The sequence below is a fragment of the Trachemys scripta genome, chromosome 5 (assembly GCF_013100865.1).
Source record: "Trachemys scripta elegans isolate TJP31775 chromosome 5, CAS_Tse_1.0, whole genome shotgun sequence".
NCBI lineage: Eukaryota > Metazoa > Chordata > Testudines > Emydidae > Trachemys > Trachemys scripta.
This window is the reverse complement of record NC_048302.1, coordinates 48,541,332-48,558,289: the sequence shown is the minus strand read 5'-3', so window position 1 is coordinate 48,558,289 and position 16,958 is coordinate 48,541,332.

The following is a 16,958-nucleotide window of genomic DNA, read 5'->3' as shown; positions in this document are numbered from 1 at the left end:
TTAGTTATCAAAGAAAATACCAAGGATGACTTGTTGCTAAGAGCAAGAGAATGTCATAAATGATACTGCCTCTGCTAACAATATAGATAGATTCATTGAGGAAGGTAGATAGAAAATGTGATATACTGAGGGTTATCAATCTTTTAAATTTTCTTGTCTTTAGTGATTTAAGAAAAGTCTGTCAATGTTTCATGACTTTTCCTAAATTATTTGTTCCTATTAATTCTTGTTCTATATCCTAGTCTCTTTGATTCATACATTTCTAAGGTAAAAGACATCTACAGATGGCAGCAGATGAGTCTAATTGTTAGACCTGCAGCAGGAGTCTCCCTACGAGATAGGGGAGCAAGCAGATACTGCACGCAGTGTTGGTATATAATCCACAAATACTCTTTATTGTTTACAAAATAAACCACTCACTCCATATTCATAATCCAAGTATACTACACCAGAGTCTGAAGATCAGAATTGAAGTCCTGATGGCCAGTCGACATTCAGTCCGATCATAAGATGCAGGGAGCCAGCATTACCACATCTTAATCCAAACAGGGCTCTGGATCCACGGACGACTCAAATTGCGAGTGTATCGAACATATTTTATAATCTACTCCGTCATGTCATCAGTTGTCTGGGCAATTTCAAAGAGACAGTTCTGGGCAAATTGTCAAAACCCAAGGTGTTTAGAAACAATCCCATGCCCAAGATGTTCCTCTTTTCCCAGTTCTTGTTTACAACTTCAGCAGGTATGTTGCAACAGGTACATTGTCCCCAATGTTATTTCCTTATCTGGTATTTCTCCATCTTTCTCATAACAAAGTTATTTTTCACAAACAGCTCTTGACTTCTTAAAACCTCAAATCCTTGCTTCGGTTTTCAACACACAACTCATGTCAAGCACACTTCATTCACAATAGGCTATATTACATGGATATATGTATATATATATATATATATATATATATATATATACACCAACATAATCCCTTCTACTCAGTCTTGATAGTAAACATTACCGCTAGAAGAAATTATTTGTTTGTAGGATCAAGCACTATGCTTCCGTCCATAAGTATTTTGATATTTCTCCTTTTGGTTTGTTCCTCCTATGAAAACAAAATCCTTAATCCCAATCATCCCAAATGTTTACATTTAACTATAATTGGTATGTCTTAATTACCTTATTGGTGAGAAGTCCCATTGATTTGGGACCAGGTACCAGGACTTGGCCCAGAAGGTGCAGTCTTGGAAATATGAATACCAGGTAGAAAATATAACTCTGGAAGGTCACTGTCTCTTTAAAGGATTGTATTATTAGATACTGGAGAAAGAAATTGAAACAGAAAGAAAGAAAGCAGCAGAGAGGGATGTCTCGGTTCTGCCCAGAAATAAAAGATAGAAAGTGTAACTGAGGAGCTTTAAGAGTTCTATACCTGTGAAGTTCCTTTCGCTAATCTGAGGGATTCTGAAAAACTGAGTAAACAAAGCTGGAGATACAGGGCGAAATCTTTTTTTGTTTTGTTTTGTTTTGAGATGACCATAACTTTGCCAAAGACCAGTGAACAAAAACTAGATTGTGCTTGTAACTGTTCTTCAAATTGCATGCTAATTTTGATAGCAAAGAAACTACTGAAGCAATCCCTTTAGAAAGAATAATTTATTAATAGGGATGTAACACATACAATCATAATAAGAGTTGTTCACATTTGTGTTTCGTGATGTAAAGAGCTCCTCCATGACCCTGTCAGAACCATAAGTCATTGTTGTTTTCTAGCTGTACTCCTATCTATATGGGATTGGGTCTCTGAATCCTTCTTCTACATTCCAGTCTGTCTTAAGCAGTTCCTCAAACTACACAGATAATCAAATACTTTTGTTTGACATCCATCTAGTTTCAGGTCTTCCAAACCTTCTCTTACCCTCCACTTCTCTGCTTACCAACCTGTTTCCTATATATTCTTCTGATCTTATTTTCACATGCTCAAACCACCAACAGATTTCGTCTGTTTCACTACAATTTACCATCTTCCCCTAATTCCTTCATTACTAACTTGATCCATCATTGTAACTCCAAGCATCCAGCTTAACATTTTCATTTCCACTGTATTCAAGATCTGCTCTTATCTCTTCCTCAATGCTCAGCATGCAGAGTCGTACAAAACTGCAGGTCTAACTGTCTTGTCTTGTAGATCTTACTTTTCAGTTTGATAGGCAATCTCCTATCACAGATCTCTCTGCTCACTTTTCTCCATTTAGTCCATGCCTTTCATGGTCCTCTTATAAATTTATCATTGAGTTCACCATTGTCCTGTGCTATCGAATGCAGGTGCTTGAACTTCATCACCTTTGATAATGACTGAGTTACCAGATATACAATCTCGTTGTCTTCCTTCAAGATATCGTCAAAACAGTCCATATACTCTGTTTTATTTCTGCTGATTTTTCATGACGCTTCTTTCAAGTATGCACTCCCATCTCTCTAAATGTTCTTCCACTTCTTTTTTGCTCTCCCCCATGAGCATTATATCATCTGCAAAAAGCATTCACTAGGGTGCCATTCTCTAGGTGTAAAGCATCAAGTACCAATATGAATAAAAAGGGTTTTAGTATCAAGCCTTTATGTACGCTGACTCTGACTAGAAACTTGTCACTTTTTCCACATGGCCTTCTACCTGTGGTAACACCACCCTGTACATGTCTGGGATGAGTTTGATATAGTCTTCAGCTATCTGTTACATTCTCATATGTCACCAGATGACTTCTCTTGGTATGTTGTCATAAACCTCCTTAAGATCAGAAAACTATGTGCAGATTAAACAATATCCCTCATATATAAACCATATCACCTTCAAAGAAATTGCCTCCAGGTAGTAGAATAAGAGGAAGCCTGACTCCTGGGCCTCTTCTAAAAGTGGAGAAAGATGTCCTCTAGCTCTCCCCCTCCCTTGCTGGTTAGTACTGCTTCCAGAGAACTCTCTCTCTCTCTCCCATGGCTGAGGATGTGAGGACTTGCCATTACAGCTTCCTGGGAAAATCTCCTTTCCCCCCAAATTGCATTTTCTTTAATGTTGTTTGTATTTTTGCCAAAAAAAAAAAAAAATCCAACAACCCAATCATAATCACTTTTTATGAATACCCACATGTTTTTAATGAAGATGGACACTTCCACAAATGTTTGTTTCATAAAAAAAAATCAGTTTTCCATTAAAAAAAAAATCAGCAGAAGTTTTGAACAGCTTTGTCACCAGCCAGTGGAATCTTAAATGGGGCAACAGAGGGAGATGGTACCTGATTAAAGAATTTGGAGGGCTCCAAGACTTCCTAAAATATGTGAAGCAGCAGCATCCAATAGGAGAATAACAGGTGACCTACCTTGAGTTCTAACTACCTCCTTCTCCCCCTTCTGGGTCCTTTTGCCCGAAATGGGAAAAGGAACACGTTCCACCAGCTGCCAATACCTGCCCAACAAGCTGTGCCCTGTCAGTGAGATGCATTGATCTGCACCCTGTGATGACAGATGTACTGTTAAGACCCTTATTAAGTGTTTATTTGATAAAATTACCTCTTTGTGTGTACTCAATATGTTTTCTTAGGAGTTCTGCATATATATCCTCTCTACAATGAGAGAAAAGTAGACCCAGCTGGAGTTGCACGTTCACCATCCTGCTTAGGGTGATAAGCAAGAATTTCCATCAGATGTTCATTTATTGTGACTAATTGTGCTGCTCCATTAATGGCACAGTGCTTAACTTAGATTTGTATTCATTAAATAGTTAATCTTTTCTAGTTAACATTTGTTAGGTTTTGGGTGTGTTTTTATTGGTGGTATATTAGTATTTGTTTGTTTCAATACCTTTTTTCAGAAGTGGAGGGGAATATTTGTTTTTTATTATTTTCATTTGTCTGCTCAGTTAGTTGTTCATCCATCCTAACCAAGAAGTGCAGCTAGTGGGGTATATAACTTCTGTCAAGAAATGTTTTTGCCATGTATCTAAAATAGTTATTTTGTTGTCTATGATTTGTGCTTGTTTCTTTGGTTGTGAGCTGCTTGGAATATAAATACATTCCTTGGCTTAAATGAAGTCAGAGCCTTATAGTGAATGGTGTATTTTTATTCAAAGAGTAGAATAGGCTATGTTAAAATCAAATGTCAATTAAAAGAACCTATTATTTTAAGTTATTTTTCGTCATATCAACTGTAATAAGTATCAAGTTACTATTATGGGTTTGACTATGCAAATAAGATTATCAATAACTTTACTAATGCTATGTTAAACTTCTGCACATGCTCAGTGGAGACTACATGTTTCCAAAAGTTGAAGGAGATTCAGATTGCACTGACTATACAGTTTTTTTGTTTTTTTTAAAAAAGCTGATTTCAGTAGGGCTCTTTGTGAACGCAGGGTTCATCTTGTATAGATCACCATGCGTTTCTGGGGCCTAACATTTCCTGATGCTTGTGTAATTATAGTCTCCTTTTTAACCCTCTGTTAATATAGTTTAGCCAGATTATTAATTATACAAATGAATAGATCTGGAATTAATTATGTTTGACAGAGTTTTCTTGTTTAGTTTAATTTTTTTGCAGATACAGGTTTGAATTTCCTCCATTTTATATAGCTGCTTCTTCCCCTCCTCTGCAATGGAAGGAGCCGTATGTTCCACAGTGATCTGGGAAGGAGAGCTACTGGAGATTAAGGACCTTGTATTTTACATTTTATTCATTAGTGCATAGATTTTTCCCTACCTTGGTTATGCTTCCCCCTTGTTTCCACCCCTCTGTACACATGGAACTCCAGTCTTGTTTGAGGGTGTGATGTGGAGTCTAGACCTAATGGGGCTGGTGCTACAGAAATGGCCAACCTCCTTCCCACTCCTCCAATCTGGCACGAAAGGATTTTCTCCAGGTAGCTCCAGGGGGACACAATCCAGGCCCAAATTCCTTTGTGCAAGGTAGTTTTTGCATGCAAAAGACTAGGAATACTAACACTTTTATAACCCTATTATCTCTGTCTATTCAATCAATAGATATTCAGTTAGGATTTACTGTATCTTTTTTCTTCTATGCTTATTTTTATAGCTGTACAATCTTTTAATTGATCCAGCATAGTTACTTGCCCTTTGGTTTTGAATATATGTTTTCTGGTAGGTCAGCTTATGATAGATGTCTGCACTTCACCTCAGTAAATGAACTGTGGTTGGCTTTACATATTTGACGTTCAAAAAAAACCTTTAGCATTTTCCTTTTCATGTGAACTGAAGCAGCAAGAACATTCTCCAAGGGCTAGTGTAGTGTTACTGCTGTCGAGGCAGTCACAGACACAAATGATGTGGACCTGTTTCAGAATAAACTATACTTTATTCTCTTAAACTTCCAATCTACATTAGCAGAATGCTAAACAATTGAGCCTTTATTTTTTTCTTGGCAACAATTTTTATATATTTTATGTGCTGAATTTTACAATCTCTCCTTCCCCCTCTTTTTCTATTTATGGGAAGGATAAGAAAGGTTCCCCTGGTGCACATTGAATACAATAAAAAACAGATGATGAAACTCTCAGAAGGTACTGTATTCTTTAAGCAATGGGTTTCATAGGCAAATACTGCAAATTATTCTAAAGTTGTCTCTTTTATTTATCACTGAGTTATTTAAGTCTCAGAAAAGATGTTTCTTTCCCTTTGACTTGCCTTTGAGTTTGCCAACTTTAAAATACACAAGAATAATGCCATATGTAAGACTGACATGCAGTGCGGAAGGCTTTTATGTTAAGGATTCTTAATCAAAGAGAGAAAGTTTGTTTGTTGTCCAGCTTTCCTTAATCCTATTTAAATCTTTTTGTATGTGTTGTAAATCAGTCAAGAGTGTGAGAGACAGCTCTGCACAAACATAATATATCAATACCTGCAAGTACATACAATCAAAATTTTTAAAAAGAACAAAACAAAAACACCTTAATGAATCTAATATTCAGACACTCTGTGCAGGACTGTAGCCAATAAACACCATAACATTAAAATTCTTTCAAAGTCCATTTCTCTTTTATTACCCAGAAATTGGAATTCATTTGTAGTTTGAAAGATTTCAACATGAACAAAAACAGTAAAGTCTTCTGGGATAAAAGCTCCTGTCAAAGTTAATGTAAACTTGACTTTTCTGCAAAGCTCAAAGTGCTTTCAGATTAAGGTAGATTCAGGTCCCAGTGCCAACATGACTTTGAAAGTGCATATATAAAAAGGGAGGGGAAAGTCTTCCCTTTACTTGCAATTCTTTTGGGAGGCAAGTGTCATTTTTCTCTGTGTACTAAAACTGCCTCTAAAAACACTCTTCAAACTAATAGAGCCTTATAGTCAGAAAAAAAAAGATAATGAAAACAGAATTGCTTCATGTATTTCATTGTGCTGATATTGGAAAAAATAAAAGAATACATACAAAAATAAATAGTTCCTCCCCCCCCCCCCGCCGCCCAATTGCCTTGGGAGTTTGTTATATGGAGGCAGATTGTGATGGTCTGCCTGGGTTTAGAAGGGAGTGCAGAAAGCCACAAGGAACCTTCCTCATCCATATTGCTATGATATTTCTATGGTATCTACACTCCCTTCACAGTGAGCTACCCTTTGTGCTCCCTTGAGTCTGCATAAGGATATGGAAGGCAGATGAGGATGCTCAGGGGCCTGTCATGCTGGGAAGAGAATTAAGTTTTCTTTTCCTGAATAATGGATAAGGTTAACACACAGTTGGACAGTAATTGCAAGCTGAGCCACACATATGTATCCCTGCATCTGCACAGGGCCCCACTGAAGTCTATGTAGATGCATGATACTGCCTATTTTGAATAGGTTGCAGGGTCATATGCTTGGTTTCCTGTCATCCCCAATTCAGAGCATACATGGGGAGGGTTTATGAACCTAGAGTGAAGGCCATGATAGTTCAAATGATTTCTTGTTTAATATAACCATTTAAAAGGCTAACTCTTTTCTAATTGGAGTCTTAAAAATCACAGACAAAATTTGCTCTCAGTTGCCCAGATACTACTTCTGTTGAATTCCTCTCTACAATGAGAGAAAAGTAGACCCAGCTGGAGTTGCACGTTCACCATCCTGATTAGTAACAAAAAGTGAAAAGCGGGATTTTTTTCACTCTCCCTTGAATTTGAGAGCAGAATTCATTCCCACATCTTTATGTGGCTGAACTGACCTTTTAAATAATTTGCATATGAAGTTTTTATTAGACTGATAACATTAGGTTCTTGCACTAACTTAGCTTCAAGTCACTTATGAGACACAGATATAATTATTTTTAGTTTCTATAATGGGAACAGTATAAGGGCCTTCAGAAAAAAAATCAAAAAGAATAACTATGGCACAAGTTTGTGCCTAGAGTAACATACTGACATACTTAGTTCTATAGTTTTGCAATGTTTTTCCTTATTATAGAAAAGAAATGAATCTCTTTGGACAATAATGTCTTTCAAACTCAACTTTCTAACAGGTTTAAAATATGCAAGAAGAATTTCTTTAAAGATTTTTTCTGCATAATTCATATTCATTATTCTATAGCAAATGCTTCTTTCAGCTGAAGAGAGGACTATGGAGACTATGTTTAGAAATTGTGACTCAGTCTAACAAATTTAAATATAGATGTGTCCAAATGTGCTCTAAAAATTCAGGTGCTGTAGAACTTAAAGCAGAGGCAATTGGAGGCACATAGCAACATAGGGTCCTGTGGCACCTTTAAGACTAACAGAAATATTGGGAGCATAAGCTTTCGTGGGTAAGAAGTGAGGTTCTTATGCTCCCAATACTTCTGTTAGTCTTAAAGGTGCCACAGGACCCTCTGTTGCTTTTTACAGATTCAGACTAACACGGCTACCCCTCTGATACTTGCAGGCACATGTTTTTATACCCACATTTCTAGCTAGAGTATATAATAGGCCAAATCCTGAAGTTCTTTTTCAAGCAAACTCCCAGTGAGACAAGGGTTTTCACTGACTTCCTGCATACAGACTTCAAGATTTGTCCTTTTTGATTAATATTACTTCTACCTGTTTGTAATAGAACCCATGCTTTTCAGAATTGATCTATTCAATGCAAGAAACTGTATCTCACTATTTCTAAGTTAATCTCATAAAGTCCTTACCTTCTTTGATTTACTGGCTTCAAATAGAAACCAATTTTGGCCACATATTGCACCAAAGTTATGTTAAGCTTTTGAGACTTATAAATAAAAGTGGCTCCATAATATGGAGTCAGTGTACAAACTGACACCCATTGGCTTATACTGGATAGTTTGTTCAAGTTGAAAAGTCCATAACTACATGTGTTGATTCTCTTAACACTCATGTCATCCATCCATTCATTCACTGTACTGCTATGCAGTGTTTCACATTAAGTCAAGCAGACTAACTACAGATATGTTATTTCTGAGGTTTTCCATCTCAAAAGTTAGTACCTGTAATTTAACTTATGTTATAAATGGCAATATTTATGTCCCTTTATTTTCCTATGCACACAATGCTGGATGCAATTTTCAGAAAAAATAGTTTATTCAACAAAAATACAGTTTTGCTAGAACCAAAACTATTTAACCTGTTGAGTTTTGCCTTTGAAAAAGTTTTCAGGGCCAGCTTCAGAAAAGTGTGTGTGTGCGTGTTGGTTTACTCAGTGAAGTAAACTTTCTGAACTGAATAACACAACATTGACTTGCTCCTCATTTGAGCTCCTAACTAAACTCTGATACAAGTAGATCTGTTACTCCACTTTTTATTACTTTCAGGTATTGAGATCAGAAATGCAGAATCAGAAAATTCTGAACTTCTTGAAAGCATTGTTTATTAGACAGGAAATCATTTTATTTTTCTCTTTTAATGTAGTATTTCTCATGTTGGGTTTATTCAACACACTATAAAGAGCACCATTTTAAATGTCTGACTATCTTAGAAGGTTGGATTCAGCTTTGTGGGGAAATTTGCAGATCATGTCATTCAGGTTTAAGTGTGTTCTGTAAAATGTGAATTTTTTGACAGGATACTGTATGTTTCACACTCCCTTTGCATATATTTTGATCTGTCAGCACAAATTATATTTTGTAATACACCCAAGATAAGTAGGGAGTTCATTTGGACCTAAACAATTAAGTTGTTTTTCATAAGTATGTTTGTGGTATTTGTTCAATATGCAAATACATATAGTTACGGCAGAATTTAGAACATAGTTAAAAATTCTTTTGATGATTCATGAGCAGGGAAATTTATTCTCCTTAGTTTTGTAACTATTTTGAGCCTATAGTACTGTGTGAACAGGAGTAAAAAAATATAGTTAACTACTTTTTCAGTAAAGTGAACAGATCCATTTTCAAAGTCACTTTCAAAACGTGTTTTTCTTTGCAAAAACTGCAATTGTTATATACCCTTACTAAAAGAGTATTTCCACTGAGAGCCAGGGCAGATTTTGGACCACACTCCTTAACTCTGTAAAAGCATATGTCCTGAACTACTGTCACATTGCCCTTTATGCTGTCCTTAATCATATGAAACATGGACCATAGCATAACTACGTCCTTGACCACATTAAATTCCTCCCTCCCCCATTCCAAATAGGAGCAAACCCATAAAATCATTGTAGGCATAAAACATTCTTTTTTACAATTGTTCTTCCACTAGGTTTCAGAGTAGCAGCCGTGTTAGTCTGTATCCGCAAAAAGAACAGGAGTACTTGTGGCACCTAAGAGACTAAATTTATTAGAGCATAAGCTTTCGTGGACTATAGCCCACTTCTTCAGATGCATACAGAGTGGAATAAATATTGAGGATATATATATATACACACATACAGAGAGCATAAACTGGTGGGAGTTGTCTTACCAACTCTGAGAGGCCAATTAAGTAAGAGAAAAAAAACTTTTGAAGTGATAATCAAGATAGCCCAGTACAGACAGTTTGATAAGAAATGTGAGAATCATTACAAGGGGAGATAGATTCAATATTTGTAATGGCTCAGCCATTCCCAGTCCCTTATTCAATCCTTTGTTGATTGTGTCTAGTTTGCATATCAATTCCAGCTCAGCAGTCTCTCGTTGGAGTCTGTTTTTGAAGTTTTTCTGTTGTAATATAGCCACCCGCAGGTCTGTCATTGAATGACCAGACAGGTTAAAGTGTTTTCCCACTGGTTTTTGAGTATTATGATTCCTGATGTTAGATTTGTGTCCATTAATTCTTTTGCGTAGAGACTGTCCGGTTTGGCCAATGTACATGGCAGAGGGGCATTGCTGGCACATGATGGCATATATCACATTGGTAGATGTGCAGATGAATGAGCCCCTGATGGTATGGCTGATGTGATTAGGTCCTATGATGATGTCACTTGAATAGATATGTGGACAGAATTGGCATCGGGCTTTGTTACAAGGATAGGTTCCTGGGTCAGTGGTTTTGTTCAGTGATGTGTGGTTGCTGGTGAGTATTTGCTTTAGGTTGGGGGGTTGTCTGTAAGCGAGGACAGGTCTGTCTCCCAAGATCTGTGAGAGTAAAGGATCATCTTTTGGGATAGGTTGTAGATCTCTGATGATGCGCTGGAGATGTTTTAGTTGGGGGCTGAAGGTGACAGCTAGTGGTGTTCTGTTATTTTCTTTGTTGGGCCTGTCTTGTAGGAGGTGACTTCTGGGTACTCGTCTGGCTCTGTCAATCTGTTTTTTCACTTCAGCAGGTGGGTATTGTAGTTTTAAGAATGCTTGATAGAGATCTTGTAGGTGCTTGTCTCTATCTGAGGGATTGGAGCAAATGCGGTTATATCTTAGAGCTTGGCTATAGACAATGGATCGTGTGGTGTGTCCTGGATGGAAGCTGGAGGCATGTAGGTAAGTGTAGCGGTCAGTAGGTTTCCGGTATAGGGTGGTATTTATGTGACCATCGCTTATTAGCACAGTAGTGTCCAGGAAATGGACCGCTTGTGTGGATTGATCTAGGCTGAGGTTGATGGTGGGATGGAAATTATTGAAATCATGGTGAAATTCCTCAAGGGCTTCTTTTCCATGGGTCCAGATGATGAAGATGTCATCAATGTAGCGCAAGTAGAGTAGGGGCGTTAGGGGACGAGAGCTAAGGAAGCGTTGTTCTAAGTCAGCCATAAAAATGTTGGCATATTGTGGGGCCATGCAGGTACCCATAGCAGTGCCGCTGACTTGAAGGTATATATTGTCCCCAAATGTGAAATAGTTGTGGGTGAGAACAAAATCACAAAGTTCAGACTATGCTGAGAGACTGTGTCACACACTCTCAAAGAAACTGCGAAACCACCTGATCAGCATCCTATACAGCAAACAGGGAAAGATTAAGAATGAGCTCTCAGAACTGGATACTCTCATAAGAAACCAACCTTCCACACAAACTTCCTCATGGATAGACTTTACAAAAACTAGACAAGCCATTTATAAGACAAACTTTGCCTCTCTACAAAGGAAAAAGGACACTAAACTATCTAAACTGCTACATGCCACAAGCAGCCACAACAGTAGTTCCCTTAACCCACCCAGCAATATTGTTAATCTTTCCAGCTATACTCTTAACCCAGCAGAAGAGTCTGTCCTATCTTGGGGCCTCTCCTTTTGTCCCTCCAGACCCATGAATATGATACAGTTCTGCGGTGACCTAGAATCCTACTTTCGATGTCTCCGACTCAAAGAATATTTCCAACATACCTCTGAACAGCATACTAACCCACAGAATCCCCCCTACCAGCACTACAAAAAAAAGGATTCTGCGTGGACTCCTCCGGACAGTCGAAACGACAGACTGGATTTCTACATAGATTGCTTCCGTCAACGTGCAAAGGCTGAAATTGTGGAAAAGCAACATCACTTGCCACATAACCTCAGCAATGCTGAACACAACGCCATCTACAGCCTCAGAAACAACCCTGACATCATAATCGAAAAGGCTGACAAAGGAGGTGCTGTCGTCATCATGAATAAATTGGAATATGACCAAGAGGCTGCTAGACAGCTCTCTAACACCACATTCTACAGGCCATTATCCTCTGATCCCACTGAGGATTACCTAAAGAAACTACACCATCTGCTAAAAAAACTCCCTGACAAAGCACAGGAACAAATCTGTACAAACACATGCCTAGAACCCCGACCAGGGGTATTCTGTTTGCTACCCAAGATCCATAAACCTGGAAATCCTGGACGCCCCATCATCTCAGGCATTGGCACCCTAACATCAGGCTTGTCTGGTTATGTGGACTCTCTCCTCAGACCCTATGCTACCAGCACTCCCAGCTATCTTCGAGACACCACTGACTTCCTGAGGAAACTACAATCCATCGGTGATCTTCCAGAAAACACCATCCTAGCCACTATGGACGTAGAAGCCCTTTACACCAATATTCCACACAAAGATGGACTACAAGCTATCAGGATCAGTATCCCCGATAATGTCACAGCTAACCTGGTGGCTGAACTTTGTGATTTTGTCCTCACCCACAACTATTTCACATTTGGGGACAATATATACCTTCAAGTCAGCGGCACTGCTATGGGTACCCGCATGGCCCCACAATATGCCAACATTTTTATGGCTGACTTAGAACAACGCTTCCTTAGCTCTCGTCCCCTAACTCCCCTACTCTACTTGCGCTACATTGATGACATCTTCATCATCTGGACCCATGGAAAAGAAGCCCTTGAGGAATTTCACCATGATTTCAATAATTTCCATCCCGCCATCAACCTCAGCCTAGATCAATCCACACAAGCGGTCCGTTTCCTGGACACTACTGTGCTAATAAGCGATGGTCACATAAATACCACCCTATACCGGAAACCAACTGACCGCTACACTTACCTACATGCCTCCAGCTTCCATCCAGGACACACCACACGATCCATTGTCTATAGCCAAGCTCTAAGATATAACCGCATTTGCTCCAATCCCTCAGATAGAGACAAGCACCTACAAGATCTCTATCAAGCATTCTTAAAACTACAATACCCACCTGCTGAAGTGAAAAAACAGATTGACAGAGCCAGACGAGTACCCAGAAGTCACCTCCTACAAGACAGGCCCAACAAAGAAAATAACAGAACACCACTAGCTGTCACCTTCAGCCCCCAACTAAAACCTCTCCAGCGCATCATCAGAGATCTACAACCTATCCTGAAAGGTGATCCTTTACTCTCACAGATCTTGGGAGACAGACCTGTCCTCGCTTACAGACAACCCCCCAACCTAAAGCAAATACTCACCAGCAACCACACATCACTGAACAAAACCACTGACCCAGGAACCTATCCTTGTAACAAAGCCCGATGCCAACTCTGTCCACATATCTATTCAAGTGACATCATCATAGGACCTAATCACATCAGCCATAACATCAGGGGCTCGTTCATCTGCACATCTACCAATGTGATATATGCCATCATGTGCCAGCAATGCCCCTCTGCCATGTACATTGGCCAAACCGGACAGTCTCTACGCAAAAGAATTAATGGACACAAATCTGACATCAGGAATCATAATACTCAAAAACCAGTGGGAGAACACTTTAACCTGTCTGGTCATTCAATGACAGACCTGCGGGTGGCTATATTACAACAGAAAAACTTCAAAAACAGACTCCAACGAGAGACTGCTGAGCTGGAATTGATATGCAAACTAGACACAATCAACTCAGGATTGAATAAGGACTGGGAATGGCTGAGCCATTACAAACATTGAATCTATCTCCCCTTGTAAGTATTCTCACACTTCTTATCAAACTGTCTATACTGGGCTATCTTGATTATCACTTCAAAAGTTTTTTTTTCTCTTACTCAATTGGCCTCTCAGAGTTGGTAAGACAACTCCCACCTGTTTATGCTCTCTGTATGTGTGTATATATATCTCCTCAATATTTATTCCACTCTGTATGCATCCGAAGAAGTGGGCTATAGTCCACGAAAGCTTATGCTCTAATAAATTTGTTAGTCTCTAAGGTGCCACAAGTACTCCTGTTCTTCTTCCACTAGGGACTCTGCAGATTTTTTTTTTTAAATGACCCCGGTTCAGGCCATATTGGCAATGTGACTGTGTGCTAGAGTGAAATGGGGTTGACTTCAGTTAAGTGGGATTTTAAGTGTCTTCCTCTGTTAGTATGCACACCGAGCACTCACATTACCACTCTTACTTTTTAAAGGAAGAGTGAATAAAAATGTGGTAAGAGAAGAATGTTTTTTATACTGTTACTATTAAAAAAGATTTGGCCATTTGGAGATGAAAAGTTATTTTTTTTGCAGAGGGCAAAGAGGTTTGAAGCCAGTCACTCAGAAGTCATCACAAGAAATGTATTGCTTTCTATTATTTTACTAGCAGCAAAATACCATGCAATACTTGGCATTATGAATTTGAATAAACCATTGGGGAACACATGAATCTGTATATGGAATTATTCTTTATTCCTAAAGAAAAACACATTAGTTAATCTTGAGAGCCTCTGACAGAAAAATGAAGACCTCAACGCTTTCATAGAAATCATATGGACATATGGAGTAACTGAATAGTTGCTAATGCAAATGAAGAAAACAGTGGCTTTGTATTATTCAGCTAGAGGCAATGTATATCATTATCTCTATTCAGTAAAGTTTGGGGCATCTGTATCTATTTTCAAACACAGAAAAAAACAAACAAAAAACCTATTTTTGAAGGACACCCCCAAAATGAGGACCTAAAAATATCACCTCTCCCTCACCCCACACACAATAAATGAGATATTATGCAGAGAGGGTTCTTTGGGTTTTGTTTTACATTCTTTAGGGCTTTTCATCTAGCATGCTCTCTCTCTTTCTCTTGTATCCTGAGGACTGGAGATGTGCCACCTCTGTTCCCCATTTCTCTGACAGAAGGCACTGTAGTCAAAATGGTTAGAGCTCCAGTTTATTTTTTTTTTAAATAACTGATCTCCATGACAAATATTGAGCCATGGGTACTTTCTGTGAAATTATTTTCAAACAGGAACAGCTTCACAAATTGATATCTCAGTAAAACTGAGGATGTCTAAAGGGGGCTAAGAATTGTCTATGTAGGAGATAGCCAACACAAGGGACAACAAACTTATTGCTGAAGATAAAAGGCTAAATAACAATGGAAATGGTAGGAGTGTGTCACGGAAATGCAGTATTTCTAATTTTTTTTAAACCTTGCCTAAAATCTAGTTACTCACTCAGGATGTTGTTGGGGGAATCCCTCTCTATCACCACTTCATTCCTATGTCAAGTATTACCAAACAGCATGCAATCCCATTGTAATAGTCTGGTCTAATACCAGTAGAATACATTGGCTTAGCATATGTGATGCGATCAGGTCTCCTAATGAGTGGTCCTAGTGCATGTAACTGTTTGCTACTTTCTCATAGGTAAAGGAGTACTTCTTTTAACTCTAGTGGTAGAGGTCTGTGTGCTTGGGGATGAAGGACTAGGTTTGATCCTCTCTGTTGCCAGGGTGTTTGTAGTCAGAATTCATTAGGTCATTATATTACAGGGAGCTTTAATAGTTGAGCCAAATTCTTCGGACTCTCATGCTATGTGGCCCCATGGGAGTATTTGAAGTCGTTGAAGTCAGTGAGGTTTCATGTTGTGCAAGTCAGTACAGAATTTGGCCTTGTGAGTTAAATTGATCCCTAGCACTCAGCTAGGTGCAATCAACATCTTTGTATGTACTCAAACACCATTTTATTCTCTCCCCCTTTTCATTCACCATGCCTTTGACTATGTCACATTGATTCCATCTGGCAGTAAGAAAAACCTCCTATTAGTCAACATCAACACTACTATATGAAATATGTGAACGGTACTGAAGTGTATATTATGCGTGATAAGGTGTGAATAAATTAAAAAAAAAAAGATTTTTCTTAATTCTTTGATATATGATACTGTATTGCACAGTAATTGTTCCAGGAGTTGAAAATAATATGGGCATCCTACGGACCCATATGGACCAAAATTTCCTGTAAGACCATGGAATGCACATTGTGGTGCAGACCTCCCTACACTCAATTCCAAGTGGCTGTAAATTCCAATAACAGTAAAAGGTGGCACACAGAGTACCTTTTTTTGCATCTGTGTTGGTACGCTAGTGACATCAGTTTAAAGTACACAAGCACTATACTGCCTTACAATCCTTCTGAGTATCCTAAAAATGACCAGCCTGGTTTCTGTCTCCAGGGTGGAAGTTTTCTAATGTATGAAACTCATAACTTTTCTTGCTTTAGGTTATATTGAATCATTATCTGCCATATTGCATTATGCTCTGTTGTATGTGATGTGATGTAAGATCATGCAAACTGCTGTAATGCAAGTAACAAAAAGTGAAAAATGGGATTTTTTTCACTCTCCCTCATAGCTACCATTTCAATTGCAAATTCATTAGTTGTTTTTTAATATTCAGAGAAATAGTTTAATTTGCAAGAGAAGTTGTGGAATCACTTTCACTAGGAACACTAGGCTTGGTGTCCATCTAATAAGGAGAGATTGTAGGGATAATTGATCCTGCTATGATGGAAGGGGATAGGCCAAGAGTTTTTTTAAAATCTAAATCATTCTGTAAATGTGCATGATGGATAACAAAATGTCTGTTACTTGGAATCAAGTAGACGTGTTTGGCCCCCAGGTACAAGTTACTTTGAATGCAGCTAGTTTATTGTACTATGTTTCAGATATAGGTACTGCACAGCTACCAACAAATTCAGTATAGCCACTGCATCACTATCACCCAGATTCTGCCACCCTTGGGTAATACCATACTCCTGAGTAGCTGGGAGTAAGCTACTTCTCACAGTGAGCAAAAGTAGCAGAACGAGTGTATGAGTGAAGCTTTTTATATTTCATTTTTGTTCTTAGGTTAAAATGGTCACATTTCATGCTGTAAAATATTTTTATGATCTAAAAAGCAGCAGATTTATTTGATATAAAGCAAAAAATCTGGTAGATT